The sequence below is a fragment of the Cervus canadensis genome, chromosome 12, assembly GCF_019320065.1.
Source record: "Cervus canadensis isolate Bull #8, Minnesota chromosome 12, ASM1932006v1, whole genome shotgun sequence".
Lineage (NCBI taxonomy): Eukaryota > Metazoa > Chordata > Mammalia > Artiodactyla > Cervidae > Cervus > Cervus canadensis.
In genome coordinates this window covers 31,786,580-31,795,860 of record NC_057397.1, presented here as the reverse complement: position 1 = coordinate 31,795,860, position 9,281 = coordinate 31,786,580, and the positions used below count along the sequence as shown (strand labels likewise).

At 37.2% G+C, this 9,281-nt stretch overlaps 1 long non-coding RNA gene across 1 annotated transcript in view; it reads right to left on the bottom strand.

Moving 5' to 3' along the window:
• Positions 1-523: 523 nt before the first annotated feature.
• Positions 524-9,281, bottom strand: part of LOC122451210 — a 45,605-nt gene continuing 36,847 nt past the window's right edge. Inside the window, exon 4 of the long non-coding RNA XR_006272337.1 lies at positions 524-715. This is a non-coding gene — a long non-coding RNA (uncharacterized LOC122451210). The remainder of the gene's footprint in view (positions 716-9,281) is intronic.

Here is a 9,281-nt window from a genome sequence, read left to right as displayed (position 1 = left end):
TTCATATTTAGTCTCTGGACAATACAGACTATTTTCACTTATACCTGAAAAGTAAGAGATATGAATCATCATTTCTATTTTTCAGATGGGGAAACTAAATCATAAACAATGGAAATGATGTTTTTCACAATCTGTGGAAAACGAGTGTGGGGATATAGATAATGTTCCTGGAATTGAAATTTAATGACTTTCCTTTCTACATTCCCATGAACATTTTTTCTCCTCTTATTCTTTACTAATACATAACTGTTGTTAATGTTGTTTAGTTGCTAAGTTGTGCTCTTTTGCAACCCAAAGGACTGTAGCCCACCAAGCTCCTTCTGTCCATGGGATTTCCCAGGCAAGAACACTGGAGTGGGCTGCCATTTCCTTTTCCAAGGGATCTTCCTCACCCAGGGATTGAACCCGCGTCTCCTGCATTGGCAGGCAGATTCTTTACCACTGAGCCACCAGGGGAGCCCAGAACACTGAGGAGAATTTTTTAAAAATCTTATTGGTAAAATCAATCTGTTTATTTGGGGATTTGTGGTGAGCTTGCAGGGTCTCAGAAGAGGAGAGTCAGTCATATACAATGAACCCTAAGAATGTTGTCCCAGGGAGAAGTCGTGGGCTGTGACCTTGTCCAGAGCTGACCCCTTGTTAGGAAGACTGGAGCACAAACAGGCTGGTAGGACTGTCCACTGCTGCATCTGGGCCTGGGCCTGCTTCAGTAGACCTGAAGTCAATGAGAATGAGAATAGTGAAGCCGCTTCTCTGGGAAAAGGTGATGAGAATCAAAGTGAAGGAAATTGGTAGGAAGTACGGGAATCTATCAAACAAAATGATAGACTAATATATGTATATATATGAATAATTTCCAAAATTTTGAGGCAACAAAATTAAAATGTTTCTCTGTTAAGATCTTTTGGGCAGCCTTTCCCTAAACATGTTTTCAGAATCTCCTTTAAGAAATAGAAGTTGAGTTATTGCCGAAGACTGTCAGCACCAGGACATGGAGGTGTGATGCATTTAGGCCAGGACATGGAGGTGTGATGCATTTAGACAGTAAACTTCAGTTTTTGACATTACATAATCAGATCAAGTGGTGCTGGCCTCATGGAAATTAAAGGGAGGGGGATTATATTTAGCTTATTTTCAGACTAGGCTTAGTGGGCATCACAGACAAAGATATTAATTTTTCAGATGAAAAGTAGACTGTTAACCATGCACAAAAGATCATTTGTGCTACCCAAATCTATGCTAATCTCCATTCCAAATCCCTTAGCAACTGTTACTTGGTTGGAAAGGTTTAATTTTCATGAAAGGAAGAAAACTTTTGGAACATGTTACAGTGAAATGTAGTTTTGGAGCACTGAGTTGTTATTAAAGATATTAAAAATTACATAGTGATAAAGTGATTATTTAACATGAGTTTGAATTATTCTTGAAATGTAGCAAAATCTTCCTAAATTTGCTACTCAAATTAGATGCTGTAATTCCTGCATTGTCATACAACACAGTAAGTAACAGAAATAGAAAAGTATAGAACAGCATGTGAATTGGAAATAAAAAAGGCTTCCCACAGTTTTCAAGTAGATATTCATTCATTCATTATCTTACTCAACAAATGGTACATGAGTATCTCTTATGTACTAGATTCTAGACATGTAGAGGAGACAGATCTAGTGCCTGCGCTAAGAGCATCTATAATCTAGTGGGAATGTGAATTTATAAACTGATAAATATTTGAAATATAGTCATTTTTATGGTGGAGTCACGAGTAGTTTTATTTACACAGTTAAAAACTTCAGTGTGGAAAAATGGAAAATTTCTGGGAAAAAATAAAATGTACTATTATTAAATCAAGAAGAAATAAACTGTATTGTATTAGTAGTTTTAAAATATAGCAAAAACAACAAGAAAAACAAATAAAGGGAAAAAAAAGCATTTTGGGGTTGCTTGTCCAAGATTCAGGTCATTTATAGGCACATTTGCCCAAACATTTAAGGAACAGATAATTTGTGTATTTTGCAGCATATTAAAAAAAATATTTATTTTATATATATACATATTTGTCTTTTATATATATATGCATTAGTGATTAAATAAAGCAAATAAGCAAAAAAGGAATTTTTCCCATTTTTTTAATGAGAGTAATATAAATTTGATAACAAAACCAGACAGGAACAGAACAAGAAGGAAAATTATGATCCATTATATTTATGAAATAGATGTTCATATTAGATTCATATGTATGTTTGTGTATGGTTGTGTATTGAGTATGTGTGAACATTTTAATGTGAACATTATAATGCTTCATACTCAAGTTTAGCTTAGGAATATAAAAGAGGCTTAAAATGAAAGAATTTATTGAAGTAATTCTCTACATTAAATATTTGATGACACTAAACACTTGGATTATTTCAATAGATGCAGAAAAATCTTCTGATAAATCTCTGCTTTCTTTCATTATAAAAACTCTTCACAAAATAGAAATAGATTGTATTTCTTTTACTTGATAAAAAGAATTCATCAAAATTCTATAGCACATAGCATACTTAGTGATGAGAAAAAGAATTTCCTTTGAAGTCAGGAACAAGAGCAAGAATTTTGCTCATCATCACACCTGAAGTACAATCTAGTTGTAGTAAAACCAGGGGGAAAAAGGCATAAAGGTTGAAAAAGCAAAGCAACATTTTCAACATTTACACATTGCATGTATATATTTGTGATTAAAACTCAGGAGGTTTTAAGAGAATTCAAGAGACTCTTACTAGAACTAGTAAGCAAATTTGACAGATCCTGAATAAAATAGCAGCCTACAAAAATCAACTGTATTAACATGCCACAGCCACAAATAACCAGATAACATAATTTATAATGTTATATTTTATAATAGTAATAAAAACTCTGATGGGCCTAAGTATAAATCTAACAAAAGACATGGAGTGGTTTCAGCTGTTAGGAAAAGAAAAGCTGAACTAAATCATGAGGACATTTATTGTTTATTGAAGAAAATGTTTGAAGATAGTTTGTTTTGGCAGCTTAATACATCAGTCCTGTTGTGGGACCTTTGTGCTGGTTTTGCTTGGCCATCAGGGCTGGTTTCGTGGGCATATGACCTGTAAAGTCACTTGAGCCTCCACACTCAAGGGTTCTGTGCTTGGGTTAGTGCTCTGCTGTTCTGTTTGGAAAGTCTTGATAATTTTATATTTGAATTTGTATTTAGTAAATGACATCCAGTAGGACATATGTGTAAGCAGAGGAGATATGTGGAAATTGTGTTTCATTCCTTGCATCATCTCTGTGATGACCCATGAGCACAGAATTTCTGTTGAACTAGGGGTGGCACAGTTGGTAAAGAATCTGCCTGCAATGCAGGAGACACAAGAGACCTGGGTTCGATTCCTGGATCGGGAAGATCCCCTGGCAAAGGAAATGGCAACCCACTTCAGAATTGTTGCCTGGAGAATTTCATGGACAGAGGAGGCTGGCAGGCTACAGTCTATGGGGTGGTAAAGAGTTGGACATGACTGAACTTGAGCACACATTTCCAGGATGCACGGGAATTCAGTGAGATTTAAAGTTAGTGTTGATTAGGCATGTTCCATCTGACAAAGGCAGGGAGATAACAGCCCAGAGAGGCTAATTTTCCATTCAAACCAGGACTTGCTTCAGATACAGAATGGAGGCAATGGCATTCTGAGAGACACAGACAACTAAGGGTCCCAATTGTATCCTGTCTTACATCACTTCTCTATATATTAGACATTTCATTTATAATGAAAGTGATGACAAGAGAAAAGGGAAAGATAGGGCAACTCATTGTATCTTTTTCTTTCAGTCTTTCCTTGCATGCATGCTCAGTCTGTCCACCTCTTTGCAACCCCATGGACTGTAGCCCACCAGGCTTTTCTGTCCATGGGATTTTCCAGGCAAGAATGCTGGAGTGGGTTGCTATTTGCTCCTTCAGGGGATCTTCCCAACCCAGGGATCAAACACGCCTCCTGCATTGGCAAGCAGATTCTTTACCACTGACCCGCCTTACTTATCTGTAAATCCCAGGTAGAGAGTGTTGGTTGAATGTGTGCAATTAGAGACATGAAATAAAGACAATTGAGTTAATCTTGTACAGCATTTCTACTGTTCTGCTAAGAGTGAAATACATATGTGTGTCCAAGCTATGAACTATAAATTATGTAATTTGGGGATTCTGCAAATGAGTTGAAGGTTCTTATATTTGCATTTCAAACTGACATTGCATGATATAGAGAAAATGGTAAAATTCATGCTAACCATTTGAGGTTTTAAGTTTTCTTTACTGAGAACTCTATTAAACTGCAAATAAAAATTACCATGGCAAATCAAGAAAAAGACATGGAAGAAAGGGAAAAGCTTTATATTTTAGTACCTTTAATAGTATTTTATCCCTGCTTTTTAGACAAGGGGCCCCACATTTTTATTTTTGTACTAGACCCTGCAAATTATATAGCTGGCTCTGTCTGTTGTCTTTGGCTTATCTCTTGCCCTCCCCCACCCCCCGTAATAGTTGCCCCATATTTGCAAGATATCAGGCATCCAGTCTACAGTGGAATCAGAAAAAAAGTAGAAGAGTTGGTGACAGCAAGCTTTTCTTTTATGGTCTTTGCCTTTATTGGGAATCTAAAAGTCTTTTCAGAAAAGTTTGGGCCCCATGGATACTTACAGTTGCAAAATAATGGAACAGTAAGCATCTGGAAAATAGACCCAGCCAAGGCAATGTCTGGCTACAAATACTGTCCAAGTCAGAAGTTGGTAGGCTTTTCTATAAAAAGCCTAATTGGCTATCTGGTCAGGCTCTTATTTATTTATTTATTATAATCAGAGGGCAATTGTTTTACAATGTTGTGTTGGTTTCTGCCCTGCAGCAACTCAAGTCAGCCATAGCATATATATATATATATATATATATATATATATATATACACATATGTGTATATATATACACATATGTGTATATATTTATATACACACATCCCCTCCTTCTTGAGCCTCCTTCCTTTCCCACCCCCATCCCACCTGTAGGTCATCACAGAGCACTGGGCTGGGCTCCCCATGTTATATAGCAGCTTCCCACTAACTATCTGTTTTACGCATGGTAGTGCATGTATCAGGCTTCCCTGGTGGCCCAGGTGTTAGAGAATCTGCCTGCAATGCAGAAGACCCAGGTTCTATCCCTGGGTCGGGAAGATCCCTTGGAGAAGGGAATGGCAACCCACTCCAGTATTCTTGCCCGGAGGATTCTATGGACAGAGGAGCCTGGTGGTCTATACTCCAGGGGGTCTCAAAGAGTCAAATATGACTAAGCGACTAACACTTACTTACTCAGTGCATATATATCAGCGCTACCCTCTCACTTCGTCTCACCTTCTCCTCCCCACGCTGTGTCCACAGGTCCTTTCTCTATGTCTGTGTCTCTATTCCCGCCCTGCAGATAGCAGATAGGTTCATCAGTACCATTTTTTCTAGATGCTGTATATATATATATATATATATATATATATACACACATATATATATATATGCATTAATATACAATCTTTGGTTTTTTTTTTGGGTCAGATGCTTGATGCAAGAGTTTGCTGCTGTAGTGTACATGTAGATATAGACAACATGCAAATGAATGGGCATGGCAGTGTTCCAAGAAAAACTCTTTACAAAAACAGGAAGTGGACAGATCTGACCAATGGGCTGTAATTTCCTTACTCTTACTTAGACTCTTATGTAGATGGGGAAACAATGGAAACAGTAGCACACTTTTTTTTTTGGGCTCTCAAAATCATTGCAGATTGTGACTGAAGCCATGAAATTAAAAGATGGTTGCTCCTTGGAAGAAAAGCTATGACCAACCTAGGCAGCATATTAAAAAGCAGAGACATTACTTTGCTGACAAAGGTCTGTTTAGCAAAGCTATAGTTTTTCCAGTAGTCATGTATGGATGTGAGAGTTGGACAATAAAGAAGGCTGAACATTGTAGAACTGATGCTTTTGAACCGTGGTGTTGGAGAAGACTCTTGAGGGTCCCTTGGACTATAAGGAGATCAAACCAGTTGATACCAAAGGAAATAAACCTGAAATATTCATTGGAAGGACTGATGCTGAAGCTGAAGCTCCAATACTTTGACCAGCTGATATGAAGAACTGACTCATTAGAAAAGACTCTGATGCTGGGAAAGATTGAAGGCAGGAGGAGAAGGGGATGACAGAGGACAAGATGGTTGGACGGCATCACTGATTCAATGGACATGAGTTTGAGCAAGCTCTGCGAGATGGTGGAGGACAGGGAAGCCTGGCGTGCTGCAGTCCCTGGGGCTGCAAAGAGTCAAACTGACTGAACAACAGCAACATAGAGCTTTATTTTGCTTTGGTTACTAAGTCATGGACCACGGGGTGATGCCAGTAAACAGGTGCCACTTATCGAATGTCTACCATTCATCACCTGAGGCTAGGCTTGTTGCCATCTCTAAAAATATTTATATTTTGTTATCAAGGAAGATAAAGAAGTTTGTTGGGAAGACAAGAAGCAGAATCTGCTACAATATAAACAAGAATTGATTCAATGTTACAAATACATAGACATAAATATTTAATATTATAAAGATTCACTTTTCCTGAAATTTATCCATTAATATCATGTGATTCCAATTAAAATTCCCAGAGATTTTTTATGGACTGTGCCAGTTGACCCTTTAAAATTCAAATGGAAAAAAACAAAGGATTAAGAATAGCCTGTACATTTTTGAAAATTGATAATAGAAACACTGACTCAATGGACATGAATTTGGGAAAATCTGGGAGATAGTGAGGGACAGGGAGGCCTGGCGTGCTGCAGTCCATAGGGTCACAAAGAGTTGGACACAACTTAATGGCTGAACAACAATCACAAATAGAAACACAGGGGAATTTGGCCTACCAAATTTTGATACTTGTTATAAAGCTGAACTAATCAAGATAGTAATATTGTTTCTGGATTATGAAAACAAAGTCATCAGCAGAAGAGAGTGTTCAGGAACAGATATGTGCATATTTTGTGGAGGAAAGCATTTCAAATGGGGAAAGGATGGAGAATTCAATACAAAATGCTGGGGAGAAAGAGTTATTTCCTCAGAAAAAAATTAGATTCTTATCTCATCCTAATCACAAAAATAAACTCCAGGTCACTTAAAGACATATGTGAAAAGCAAAATATTAATATTTGAGTAGAAATTTAAAACTTGAAGTTAAAAAAAAAGAGAGATTTAAAAAGATAGGACAGGAAAGGAATTTTTTGATGAATCTGTTTTTATTAACATGAAAAATTTTCATAAAATAAAAGACATCAGAATCAAAGTAAAAAGACATTCCAGGGAGTAGTGGACATTATATAGCACAGAATGAAAAAATAGTTTAGTCTGGAACACATAAAAGCAATTGGAGAAAGGCCTGTGAATATGAACCAGAAATTCTCAGAAGAAGGACCCTGAGAGGCCCACAAACATGTGAAATTGATTCTTGGTCTTGCTAGTATCAGGGAAATGGAAATTAAGCAACAATCAAAGTTTATGTCATACCTGTTAGATAGGCAGTCATTTAAAAAAAGTGACAGTTCAGAAACTGGCAAGCACGTGGAACAAAGTTCTCAGTCACTGCTGGTGGGTTTATAAACTAGCACAACTAACGGTGGTGATCACTTTGTAATGTATAGAAATACCGAACCCCTGTGTTGTGCACCAGGAGCTAAAATAAGATTGTCGGTCAACTATATCTCAACAAACAGATTCATAGAGAAAGAGATCAGATTTGTGGTCACCAGAGGCAGGGGGTAGAGAGATGGGGAATTGGATGAAGGTGGTCAAAAGGTATACATTTATAGTTATACAATAAATAAGTATTAATACTAGGGAAGTGACATACAACATGATCAATACAGTGAACACTGCTGTATGTTATGTATGAAAGTTATTAAGAGAGTAAATCCTCAGAGTTCTCATACAAGTTAAAAATACCTTTTTCCTTTTATTTTGTATCTATATGAGAAGATGAATCTTCACTAAACTTCATCATGCTGTACACCTTATACTTATGCAGTGCTGTATGTCAACTAATCTCAATACAACTAGAATAAAACAAAGCTTAAAAAAATTAAAAAAAACTAGCACAACTTCCCTAGAAGGAAAACTGATAAAGGACTGTAATGTTAAGGATGTACTTGGTAGTTTCTGTGTGTATACAGTATGCACACACACACATGTGCACACAGACACACACCCACACACACACACACAGAGGTAATGATTCTCTTGTTTGTCAGATCTAAACTCTCTTTTTACAACAAAATCACCCTCTTTTTAATTTCAGACAAAAGTCAGTATAATGCCATTATCTAAATATAAAAGAGAAATATCATCATAAAATATGTATTTCAATATATAGATGTTTGGGAATAATGAAGAAGTACATACCTGCGTAGGGCTTCCCAGATGGCGTCAATGAATCCGCCCGTCAATGCAGGAGACACAGGGGATGCTGGTTCTGTCCCTGGGTAGGGAAGAACCCCTGGAGGAGGAAATGGCAACCCAGTTTAGTATTCTTGCCTGGAAAATCCCATGGACAGAGGAGCCTGGTGGGCTGTAGTCTATGGGGTCACAAACGGTTGGAGGTGATTTAGCGACTGAGCGCACATACACATACCTTCATAGATTACGTGAATGGGACTTCTAAAAACAGACTGTTGTTTTAGCCACTCAAAAGTTAAGTTACTGTTGGTGATGTAATTTTCCAAAATGGCAAGTTCTCCCAAATTAATAAAGTTGTGAACAAAATATGATCTTTGCTCAATTTACAGTTATATTTAACATCCAGAGTATATGGCAATAGTTTGTGTTTATATGTATAAAATGGAGTAAGGTTCTAGGCTTGGGTTACTTTCAAACAGGTTTTTCAATTACACAGAAGCCCTACTGGAGGATACAGGACAAGTCACTGCTTTTGACTTCAGCACAGGAAATGCCGGGAGTGCCAGCCGATCACTGTGGGAGCCAAATCCTCCCCCACAAAATGTTCAATTGTCTCCTAAGAGCTGATCCTGCCCCACTGGGAGCCACTGCTTGAGAAAACCTCTTATGTGGGCACAGGGAAAAATGGGAAGGCATTTTCATTGCTACATTCTTTGTAATAGCGAATAATTGCAAACAACTGTCAACACAACAATAGTTTCTATATGTATGTATGTGTCTATTTATCTATCATCTTTCTATCTATCTGCATGGGTGTGTGTATACTTT